Below are 12,464 nucleotides of genomic sequence, written 5' to 3'. Positions count from 1 at the left end.
TTCATTGGCTCTGGTGTCTGAGCCGTCAAGCAGTCACAAGGGTACAATAGCTTCGGAGCTGAAGGTTCTTGGTTCCGACCAACCTGACCCTCGCTCTGTTCCATCTGAGTCTTCAGAACCGTTGCAAAGCTGAAAAAGGAGTCTGCCATCGTCATTGGACCCAATACACTCGGTGCCACAATCTCCTTTATTACAGTCTGTGGCAGGTAGTCACAGGTCATTGACCCATTCTTCTCAGCCCTCGGACGATGACTTGGAGCGGGTGCTGAAGAGGTTGCTGTGGATGCGGGCCCTAGCAGAAAGTCTTTCGAGCCCAGCCCATCGGATCGTGGAGCCGACCACTGTATGTCAGATACCATCTATTCCTCCTCCGACGAGTTCGAAGCCAGAGTGTCAGGAAGTTGTGCTGGAACTGGCGGAGCCAGTAATCACCCATGATATCTCAGCTCCGACATCTGCTCCAGTCTCGTCAATGCTGTCTTCCATCAAGCGATCTGAGAGCCGACACTCCTTGGTTGGCTCCGGGGGGAAAAAGTTGAATCTGATCCTTGTTGGAACCGACTCTCCCACTCGGCACTTCGGCACAGGTGAGTTTGGCTCCCACATCAGCTTCGGAGCCAGCCTCCTCAGTGCCTGGGAGATCTCCCGGTCCTTTGTGACCGGAGTCTCTCTCGATCCAGTATAGCGGTGCCTTCGTGGTGATGCAGAGCGTGCTTTCCACTGAGTCTGCTGCACCTTCAGCTCCAGCCACTCTTCCCCTAAAGGGCCGGTGTCTACTGCTTCATCATCCCTCCATCAGCCCCAGAGTAGAGAGTCAGTGCCCTAGGAAACCCCAGTGGGTGGAACCTCCTCTTCCGACACCTACCTGGAACATCTTCCGAGGAGGTCCCTCGGAAGAAACAGTGTAAGAGGAAGCACATAGTCTCCCCTGAGTCTGTCACTTCTGATACCAACTTAGGGGATTCAAAAGGGTCCCCACGGTCACCCTCTGTGGATGTCTCTTTTTCAGACATCCTTGAGATCCTTAAGCAGAGGGGCGGCTGGAAATCCCTCTCCCCTTTGAAGATGAGTTGGTATACCTGGAGGCATTTGGCTCTCGCCCCTCCACCTCTTGGGTGTCTCCACCCTTCGACCCACTCGTGGATGTCGAGTCGGAAGGTGTGGGACTCTCCGGAGTCAGTGGACCCTGTTCCGAAGAGGCCAAAATAAATTCATTACGGCCCCAGAGGATAGACAATATTTAACAAAGGGAATTCCAGTAGATGCAGTGGTGGTGGCAACGGCCACAAAGAAGGAGTTAGCAGAAACTTCTGTATCTGTCCATCCACCGAACAAGGAGTCTCGTACGATGGACAGATATGGGAAGCGTATGTTCTCCTCAGCAGCCTTTACCTTATGGTCGCTGAATTATTTATCACATTTCACCCAGCTCCAGAGGGATCTCCTGAAAGAGCTAGGAGATACCCTACAAGGTGCTACAGCCCAGGGTTCATCAGGTAAGATAAATTCCCAGCTTGTGACCTTAACTTCTATTACAAGCTCCTCCATGGTTCTCATTTCCTTCACAGCCGATGGAGCGAGCAGGACAGCAGGCACAGGAATAGCTCTTAGGAGACATTCCATGATGCTCCTTTGCGAGTTGACTGAAACCTTCAGATCTTCCTTTGAAGCCCCTTTTGATGGCTCATTCTTGTTCGAGCTGAAAGTAAAAGACTCTCACCAGGAGCCAGCAAGATGGTATGACTCTGTCTGCCATCGGAGTGTTTTTCCACTCCTACCAGACCTTATCCTAAAGGGCAAAAAAGCAGAAAAATGTGATTCCAGAAGTCCAAAGGAGCCTTGACGGATGCTCGTGGTGATCCTTCCCCCAGGGGCAGAGGGAGGAATAACAATAGAAGACGCCGTCCACAAGGCAGGGGACCATGGTGACAGACATACGTTCTCTAGTCGGCCCTTCCAGCGCTCCTGAAAGGAGGCCCGACTGTCTGCCTCTGGAGGCAGTTGGGGGAAGACTATCTCTGTACCCAGAAACCTGGCTGAAATTGACTCAAGACAAATGGGTACAGCCCATTATATCCAGGGGATACAGCATTCCTTTTCACTGCCCACCTCGTCCGTCAAAGTCTATCCCAGACATTCCACCCAGTCAAAGGGATCAAGCAACCCTAGAAATTCAAAGGTTGCTAGAAAAAAGTGTCATCCAAGAAGTCCCCGCAGACCAGATTGGATCTGGAATTTACGCAAGGTTCTTTTAGCTCCAGAAAAGACAGGGGACTGGAGACCAATATTGGATATCAGCAGACTAAACAAGTCAGTAAAGAAGTAAAGTTCTGGATGGTAACACTGCAGTCTATGCTCCCTTTTCTGGGATGACAGTTGGATGTGCTCTTTAGATCTTCAGGACGTGTACTACCACATAAAGATGGACAGGTGCTCCAGAAGATTTCTACGCTTCTGGCTGGGAGCCAGTCTTTACCAGTTCAGAGCTATGCCCGTTGGCCTCACTACAGCCTCCAGAGTGTTCACCAAATGCATGGCAGTAGTCACGGCTCATCTGAGAAGTCAAGGATTCAAGGTGTTTCCATATTTAGATGACTGACTCCTGACTGCCACCATCAAGCACCTACTAATCAGAGCCAGGGACTCCACCATCCATCTTTGCTCAAAAATAGGCATTACTATAAATACAGAAAAATCTGCCTTGTTGCCATCATAACATATTACCTTTATAGGTGCAGATTTAAACACAAATGATATGGTAGCAAAATTGCCTCGAGAGAATACAAATGCTACACAGTCGAGTATCTATCCTACTCAAAAAGAAAAAAGTACAAGCAGAATTCGTCCTGAAGTTTTTAGGCTTAATGGCTGCGGCGATAACACTAGTCCCACTGGCACGACTACACATGCGGATATTACAGTGGCTACTCTTTGCTCAGTGGGTCCGTACAGGAGTTACCGATGTCTCACAAAATTCTTTTTACGGATGCCTGCAAGAGGGACCTACTGTGGTGGCTTCAGTCCACTCAGGTAACAATGGGCATACCGTTTGTACTTCCACAACCTGTCGCTATAGTAACCATGGACACGTCCCAGGTTGGGAGGGGCATTATCTGGGACAGACTGTCCAAGAGGTTTGGAAAGATCATGAGTACCATTTTCACATCAATATCCTAGAGATGAGGGCGGTACTCCTGGCATTGCAAGCATTTCAGAACTCTCTTCCCATGGGGACTATTGCAATTCAGACAGACAATATGTCGGTGGTATGGTACATCAACAAACAGGGGGGAACCAGATCCTGTCCCCTATATCGAGAGGCCCAGAGAGTTTGGCAATGGGCAATTTCTTCTCAGTGCTTCCTGATGGCAACCCACATCCCGGGGAAATCCAGCGTAATAGCAGACAGGCTAAGCAGACCAATTCTCATGCCTCACAAGTGGTCCCTAAATCAGGAAGTTTCGAATAAAATTTTTCACAAATGGGGCCAGCCTTGCTGCGACCTTTTTGCCACTCCATTCAATGCCAAATGCAGCAACTACTTTGCCCTCATTTCCCCTCTGGGAGAGTCACCGAGAGATGCACTCGTCCGCGATTGGCACCCGGGACGACTTTATGCTTTTCCCCCATTTCCATTAATTCCGAAGGTTTTTCAGAAAGCCAAATCATTGAGTCACAGGTTAATTCTCATTGCTCCTTATTGGCCTCATCAGATTTGGTTCCCCTTTCTTTGACCCCATCTTCAGGAGGATCCGTGGCTTTTGGACCCAGTGCCGGATCTTCTGACGCATCAGTCAGGAATGCACTTTCCTGCTCTTCAGAGCTTCAAGCTGACAGCTTTGTTTCTCCACTTCCAATTTTAGCCAGGCTTCCAGAATTATCCCCTGTAGTACAACACATTCTGGTTTCCTCACACAAAATAAACCTTACGTAAGCAAATTGAAGATGTTCTCTTGTTGGACGTTCAAGAAACACAAAGATCCCTTTACAGCCCCTATACCTTCAATTTTGGAATTTCTAACAGAAGTCTTTAATCAAGGAGCAGCGGTGGCCACTGTTTGAGTACAATTAGCCGCTATATCAAATTATCATGTGGGAGACCTCGGAGCCAGTGTAATGTCCCATAGATTATGCAAAGTTTTCCTCAGGCCTACCTTTTTGGTAAGACCATCCTTAAGAGAACCTCCTCCCCCATGGGATCTAAATTTAGTGTTATCATCTCTGATCCTTCCTTCCTTCAAACCAGCATCCTCTTGTTCACTAAAATTTTTATCTTGGAAAACAGTCTTTCTAATAGCAATTACTTCAGCTAGGAGAGTTTCAGAGTTGCAAGCTTTGTCTATCCGTCCTCCATATTTGATTTTCCACAAAGATAGAGTTTCCCTCAGAACAAATCCTTCCTTCTTTTCAAAAGTTTGTTCTAAAGCAAATTTAAACCAATCTATAGAATTGCCTGTGTTTTTTCCTAGCTATGGCAACAAGGCAGAATATAAGCTTCACCAATTGGATGCGCATAGACAGTAGCGTTTTTACTTGCACAGGACCAAAGATATCAGAAAATCAGATCAGTTGTTTCCTATGCAGAAAACAAAAAAGGCTTGGCAGTCTCAAAAGTTACTTTGCCCAAATGGCTTACTGAGACCATCACCTATGTCTATAATTCTCACAATAAAGAACTGCCAGGGAAAGTAAAAGGACACTTAACTAGAGAAGTGTCTACTTCCATTGGATTAAATTTGTGCTGCTGCTGCTGCTACTGGTACATGGGTTAATCCTCAGACATTTATCTCTCATTACAAAGTAGATGTGGCCTCCCAGAACAGGGCATCCTTTGGTTCCACTGTCCTGAAAAGTTTATTCCCTTGAGCCACCCAAGAAAAAGGTGCTGGTGACTCTGTCCTAACCAGCAAGAATGAAGGCGAGATAGGACAACATAACATAAAGAAGTTATGTACTCACTATGACGGTCCATGTTTGTTGTCCAGCATCTCGCCTTCATTCTTGCATCCCACCCATCCATCCCCCCTCCTGGAGGATCTAGAGGACTTCACAGTTGGCAAATATGGTCCGATTCCCTTCTTGCCTCTTTACCTTCATAACTAATATATTTTCATAAATTTTTCCTTTCTGTATGCTAGCATACTCTAGGGAGTACTCTCTCAAACGAGATCTGGGGAACAACCGCTAAGCATCATGGGATAGGTTGTAGCCTCGAGCCAGTTGAAGCTCTCGAGGTTTGGTATGCGGCCGAGTCAGAGCCGAGGTTCGGCTCTGAACCCAACCAGCAAGAATGAAGGCGAGATACTCAACAACAAACATGGAACATTATGCTGAGTACATAACTTCTTTTTTCCTGGAGCTTTTCTCCCCAGGCCTCCACTAAAAATGGGCTGTCACTGGCCCATTGGAACTTCCCGGTAATCAAATGCCAGTAAATAAATAAGTGTACTTTTTCCCTGTTGGTTTTTTTTTTTTTGTTTCTTTGTTTTTTTGCTTCTCTACGAGCAGAGATTTTTAAAGTCTGCAGGCGTAGGTAATAAATTAAGCAATACTCTATGAAGAAAGCCAGCACCATAAGGACAAAAATGGTATTTTAATAATATCACATTTTAGACCGGTTTCGGCAAGTAGACTTCATCAGTGATATCCATAAACATATTGAATGATTTAAATACACACAGTGTCCCATCATTTCCTATGACATAACTTCCACCATAATTGGTGCCAAAAAACTTTGAAAATACAAAAAGAAAAATAAATGAATACATCACATTTTGTCATTCAAACCAGGTGAGAATAACCCCCCCCCCCCTAATTTAATAATCAATTTCCTTTCTTTTTGATTCAAAATAGTGTTCCATCCTTTTTTAAAGGCACTGTTGCTCATGACCTTATCAATTACTACAAAAGAATACCTAGCTGTAGTGTGTACTTGAGAATGTTTGTATAGGTGATTTGTGATTCTTTGGTTTCGTATGTCACTTAGGTGTTCAGACATGCAACAGCGCAAAGATCTCGACGTCTACCCCACATAAAAGGCAGAGCAAGTGCAGCTGGCCAAATAAACCACCCAGTCCGACCCACAATTAGCGAAAAAGTGTATATCAAAAAATAGGCTTGTGTTTTTACTCGTAAATTGTTTAGTCTTAAGCATGTGTTTACAGAATGCACAATGTCCACAAGGATAGGAGCCCACAAGCCTATCTCCTGTGATTGTTAGTTGTCCTTCCTGATCCCCTCTATGGATCTTCTTAGAATGGGCAAAGTGAGAACCCAGGGTTTTTTCCTTTTTGAAAAGAAAATTGACACCTCTCCGGTAAAATAGAGCCCAGTTCATCATTGGATGTAAGAATATTCCAATGTTTATGAATTACATTTCTCAATAAACCCACATTCTTGCCATATGTTGTTACATTCGTATAGTATCTGACCTCTGGCTATGCTCTTTAGGTCTGTATTGCAACAGTTCAGATCTCTGTTGGTTAGTAGCCCAATTGCTAGCTCCAATAACATCACTCCCTCTATATCCCCTGTCAAAAAATCCGTTAGTAAGATCCTGTTTAAAGGTATGAAAGTCTTCTTCAGAAGAACAAATTCTTCTGATCCTCAGAAATTGAGACTTTGGGATATTCTGGATAGTGTGCCTAGGATGTAGGCCAGACGTCTACAACAGATAGTTATATTGTGGGTATTTTCTGTATACTGAGGTGCGTAATGTGTGATCTGAAAGACGCAAAATCCTAATGTCAAGGAAATTAATTTCCTCTCTACTGTACATTAAAGTGAATTCCATACCCCACTTGTTTTCATTAATATGTTGCACAAATTCCATAAGATAGTCAATGTCTCCTTGCCAGACTAGCCAACAGTCATCCAGGAATCTTCTCCATATGTGAATTTCCGGCAAAAAAATGTTATGGTCATCATTGTAGATGATCTGTTCTTTTTATATAACCCATGAACAGATCAGCATAAATAGGGGCAAAAGATGCCCCCATAGCTGTACCTTGGGTTTGCCATTAACACTCACCCTTGAAATAGAGTACATTTTTGGTTAAGACTTGTTCCGTCAAGCTCACAAGCAGTGTGTTGAATCCTGGAGTATAAAGCTCTACCCTGTTGAGCCAGTACTCCAAGGCTTGCAAGCCTGCCCAGTGAGGGATACTGGTATAAATTGACTTGACATCTAGAGTACACATCAACCAATTGGGCTCTAACTGGGAACCAGACACTATCTGTAGGAATTCAGTTATGTCTTTAATTCTAGCTCTAACATGTTGCAACAATGGTTGTAAATATTGGATCAAGAACATAGATAGAGGTTCAGTAAGAGCACCTGTTCTCGACACAATCAGTCTTCCAGGGGGTTTATTAAGATCTTTGTGAATTTTGGGCAGAAGGTGTAGGTATTGCTTACCAGGCTCCCTTACAGTAAGATGTTGTCTAACTCGTTCATTGATGATACCTTCATCCACCGCTTTTTCCAAAAATTCATCAATTACTTTCTTAAAATTCGGGGTGGGTTCAATAGGCATGTTCATATAGTGCTGAGGGTTAGTGAGTTGGCTATTTCCCTCAGCCCAGTAATAACTGGAATCCATGACTACTATTGCCCCTCCCATATCAGCCGGTAGGATGGTAATGTCAGTGTTTGCCTGGAGTTCCTTAAGTGCATGTTCCTCCCCTTTGGATAAATTGTCTCAATACCTGAAAAGGACACAACTTAAAATGTATATGCTTCAGAACTGCTTGTTGAAAGACGGACACATGTTTATTCATAGGTGGAGTGAAACTGGATTTGTGAAAATGGAATTCAGTAGATCTTTGAGGGTGCATCCTGTGTACCAAAAAATAATTTCAAATTCAGTTTTCTACAAAAAGTTGTGATGTCATTAACCAAATAATTTTCATCAATGAAAAAGCCAGGAATGTAGTTCAATCCTTTAGAATTTACAGATTTGCCAAATTTAAAGGACAAACCTATAAAAGTAGTATTTAGAAAAGGACAAAATATCAAAAATCTGTTAGAAAAGGCCAACTATGGGACTGTTTTTTCACATAAAAGGAAAGGAACATACAAGTGTGGGGCTTGTAACCAGTGATGTTAAGTTGTCTATCTCGCCTTCGTTTTTGCAGGTTGGGATCGGAACTGACCCTCTGCTCCGACTCGGCCATCTTCTGTAGCTTGAGAGCTGTTTACTGGCTCGAGGCTACCCCTTATCCCATGATGCCTAGCACTAGCTACCCAGATCTCGTTTGCCGCTTCAGCTGCGAGGTGTCATTTTTCTGGCTCAGGCTTGTATATAGTTTCTTTATAGAACTTTTTTATTAGAAATAGTCTTTTTCCTAGGGGTTATTGTTAGTTTTTAAGCTTATATTTGTTGTGTTAGCTAAGTGTGTATTTGTAGCTTCCTTCCCTCCCCTTTAGAACTCATTTAATTTAGAAAGTTCTCCCCCTCCCCCCCTCTTTTTTCTTTTCCTGTCAGGTTAGCCATTGAAGTTAGAGGCTTTCCTTCTATCTTCTTTATAGGCTAGACATTTGAGATAAAGGTTTTCCTATCGAAAAAAACTTTAGCTTTAGTCTGTAGTATACTGTGTTTTTCTGTAGACTGTATTTTGTTTGGTTAGCTATTGTTGTATTGTTTTTTTACAGGATGTCCAAAGAATCCAAGGTGTCTGGGTTCAAGAAGTGTGACACATGCTGTCAGAAGATGTCTCTGACAGATGGGCACACTACTTGCGTCTATTGTTTAGGTGCTGTGCACCTACAGGACTCTTGTTCTATCTGCCATGCATTTAGTCCAAGAGTTCTGCAGGAGCGTAAGAATAAGCTTATTCTTAGAGGCTTTTTAAAACCCTAGGATTCACCGGCCAAGACTCAGCCTGTGAAATCCCCTAACTCCAGGTTCGGAGCCGTCTTTGGTTCAGACTCTACCTACTACTTCGGTTCTGGCTGGAACTGATAAGACTATCTCCCCATCTGCTCCATCAGAAACTTCGGAGCCTTCAAGGAGCCACAAGAGGCCGAGGTCCCCTTCTCTGGAATCGATACATTTGGCTCCTCGGTCTCCCCTGCTTCAGAGTGAGCGCAGTCACAGATCTTCTCACTCCTCTCGATACTCTAGGCTCTCGGATCATGATGTGGAGAGAGTGGTCAGTAGGTTGCTAAAGTCGCAGGCACTCGCCAAGATGTTGTCCAGCCCTCCTCAACAGGTGTCGGTGCCATCCACTTCTATCGATGTTCCTCCTCCGACTCCATTGAGCTCGGAGCTGGAGTTCGTTGGGGTTCTAGTAGTGGAACCGTCTGCTCCGATTATCTCCTTTGGTTCCATCGTCAGCTCCGATTCCCTCGATGGTGCCTTCTGTCGAGGGATCTGGATGCAGGGGCTCCATCGTCTGCTCCGAGGGGGCAAGTGGCATCAGACCCTTGTCCGACCCTGTTCTCCCTCTCGGAGCTTCGGTGCAGGTGAGCTCGGCTCCTACATCGGCCTCGGAGCCGTCTCCCTCTGTGCGGGGAAAGATTCCGATTTCCTCGGAACCGGTGCTTTCTCTGCATCGTGGCAGGGACGCCTTCGATGTCATGAGGAGTGTGCTGGCCACTGAGTCACCTCCACTATCAGCCTCATCCCCTGTAGTGCCTGTGCCAACCTCTGCTCCTCCTCCAGACCCCAAGCGTGGGGAACCGGTGCTCCAAGGCACCCCATTGGGTGTTTCCTCTTCTTCCAAGGCCTCCCCTGATCATTCAGAGGAGAGCCCCCTCGTAAGAAGAAGTGCAAGAGGAAGCACATTGACTTCACTGAGTCTGTCACTTCTGATACAGACTTAGATGACTCGGAAGGGTCCCCGAGATCCCCCTCTGAAGAGGTTTCCTTTTTGGACATCCTCGAAATGCTTATGCAGAGGGGGAACTGGAATCCCCTAGCCCCTACCGAGGATGAGTCTGTATTCCTGGATGCATTCAGTTCCTGACGTTCCACCTCCTGGGTTTCTCCACCTTTCAATCCACTTATGTCCGTGGTGGCTTGAAAGGCTTGATCATCCCCGGATACAGTGGAACCAACTCCGAGGAGACCTGGTAAGTTCATCACAGCACCCCCATGATAAGCAGTTCCTTACCAAAGGTGTTCCTGTTGATGCCATGGTGGTAGCAGCAGCAGCCACCAAAAAAGAGTTAGCGGAAACCTCTTTGTCTGTCAATCCTCCTAACAAGGAGTCTAGGACCATGGGCAGATACGGAAGTGAATGCTTGCTTCAGCGACCTTTTCTATGAGGTCGCTGAACTACTTATGCCATTTTACCCGGCTTCAGAGGGATCTCCTTAAAGACCTCGGAGATACCCTTCAAGATCCATCAGCTGAGGGGGCTCAAGCTAAAGTGGCTTCCCAGCTGGCGACCCTTAATTCTGTAGTCAACTCCTCCATGAGGCTTATTTCCTATGCAGCCGATGGTGCAAGTAGAACCGCAGGTACGGGCGTGGCCCTTAGGAGACATGCATGGATGCGGTTGTGCAACTTTGCGGAACCCTTTAGAGCGTCATTCACCAACGCCCCCTTTGATGGTTCCTTTCTTTTTGCACCACAGGTGAAAGACACTTTGACTAGGTGTGAGCAAGAAGGCAAGACTCTGTCTGCCATAGGGGTCTGTTTTTCCACTCCTTCCAGACCATACCCCAAGGGTCAGAAGAGTGGTAAAATGTGGTTCCGAAAATCCCAGGGAACCTCACCTGACACACGTAGTGATTTTTCCTCCAGGGGCAGAGGGGAAACAACAACAACAGATGCTGCCCTCATGGCAGAGGGGGTCCGCAGAACCAGGGCAACAGAGAATCCTTCTCTGAGAAGCCCTTTCAGCATCCCTGAAGGGTTGCCCGGCTGCCCATCTTTGGAGGCAGTCGGGGGAAGACTTTCACTGTACCCAAAAGCCTGGCAAAATTTAACGCAAGACAAATGGATACGGTTAGTTATATCCAGAGGTTACAAAATCCCCTTCTCTCAACCCCCCTTACCATCAAACAAATCCCTTCCAGATGTTCCACCCAATCTGAGGGACCAAGCAGTCATAGAAGTTTCAAAACTGCTAGAAAAGAGTCATCCAGGAAGTCCCGGCAGACCAGCATGGATCCGGAACTTACTCAAAGTTCTTTTTGGTACCAAAAAAGGCAGGGGACTGGAGACCGATTCTGGATCTCAGCAGACTAAACAAGTCTGTTCAAAGAACAAAGTTTCGGATGGTCACGCTACAGTCCATTCTACCCTTTCTGGGTCAGGACAATTGGATATGCTCCATAGATCTTCAGGATGTGTACTACCACATCAAAATGGACAGGCGCTTCCGGCTGGGAGCCAGTCATTACCAGTTCAGAGCTCTGCCCTTTGGTCTCACCACAGCCCCCAGGGTGTTCACCAAATGTATGGCAGTGGTCATGGCTCACCTGAGACGTTGAGGATTCCAAGGGTTTCTATATCTAGACGACTGGCTCCTCACTGCTACTACCATGCTCAACTTCTGCAAGCCAGGGACTACACAATCACAATCTGCTCCCAGCTAGACATTACAATAAACTTCGAAAAATCTGCCTTGTTGTCCTGTCAATCTATCGCCTATATAGGAGCAGACGTAGACACAAGGAACATGTCCGCAAGGCTACCGCCAGAAAGGGTGTCTACAATTCGCCAGCAAGTACAAATTCTTATGCAGAGCAAAATGATCCAAGTCAGATTCATCCTTCAAACTCTGGGTTCCATGGCAGTGGCAGTTCTTCTTATCCCACTGGCCTGCTTTCACATGAGGATCCCTCAGTGGCTTCTGTTCACACAGTGGTCTTTCCAACAGCTGCCCATGTCTCACATGATCATGATTACAGAAGCATGCAAAAGGCACCTTTCCTGATGGATGGTCTCCCTACTAGTGACTCAGGGCAGACCCTTCATTCAGCCCCCTCCGGTTGCCACAGTGACCACAGACGCCTCCCTGATATGGTGGTGGGGGGGCATTATCAGGGCAGGACAGTCCAAGGCACTTGGCAGCCTCACGAGTACCATCTGCATATAAACGTCCTAGATATGAGAGCTGTGCTCCTAGCGTTGCAAGCTCTTCAGGACTCTCTCCCTTCTGGGACCATTGCAATTCAAACGGACAACATGTCAGTGGTGTGGTACATCAACAAGCAGGGCAGAACCAGGTCCTACCCCTTATGTCGAGAAGCGCTCAGACTCTGGCAGTGGGCGATTTCCTCCCAACGTTTTCTGATTGTGATGCACATCCCTGGGAGATCCAACGTCATAGCCGACAGGCTCAGCAGAGCTATTCTCATGCCTCACGAGTGGCCTCTGAATCAGGTAGTTGCGGATCTGAACTTCCGCAAATGGCGACAGCCTTGCTGCAATCTTTTTGCCACCCCTTTCAACAGCAAATGCAGCAACTACTTCTCCCTTCTTCCGCTTCCAGGTCACACTCCCAGAGAC

At 46.3% G+C, this 12,464-nt stretch overlaps 1 protein-coding gene across 1 annotated transcript in view; it reads left to right on the top strand.

The window, feature by feature from the left end:
• Window positions 1-12,464, top strand: part of IREB2 (iron responsive element binding protein 2) — a 2,086,845-nt gene that overhangs the window by 754,580 nt on the left and 1,319,801 nt on the right. The window lies entirely within an intron of this gene.

Source organism: Protopterus annectens, chromosome 7.part0, assembly GCF_019279795.1.
Source record: "Protopterus annectens isolate FY-2018-M chromosome 7.part0, PAN1.0, whole genome shotgun sequence".
Classification (NCBI taxonomy): Eukaryota; Metazoa; Chordata; order Ceratodontiformes; family Protopteridae; genus Protopterus; species Protopterus annectens.
The sequence above is the reverse complement of the archived record's forward strand: the minus strand, read 5'-3'. Positions and strand labels throughout refer to the sequence as shown.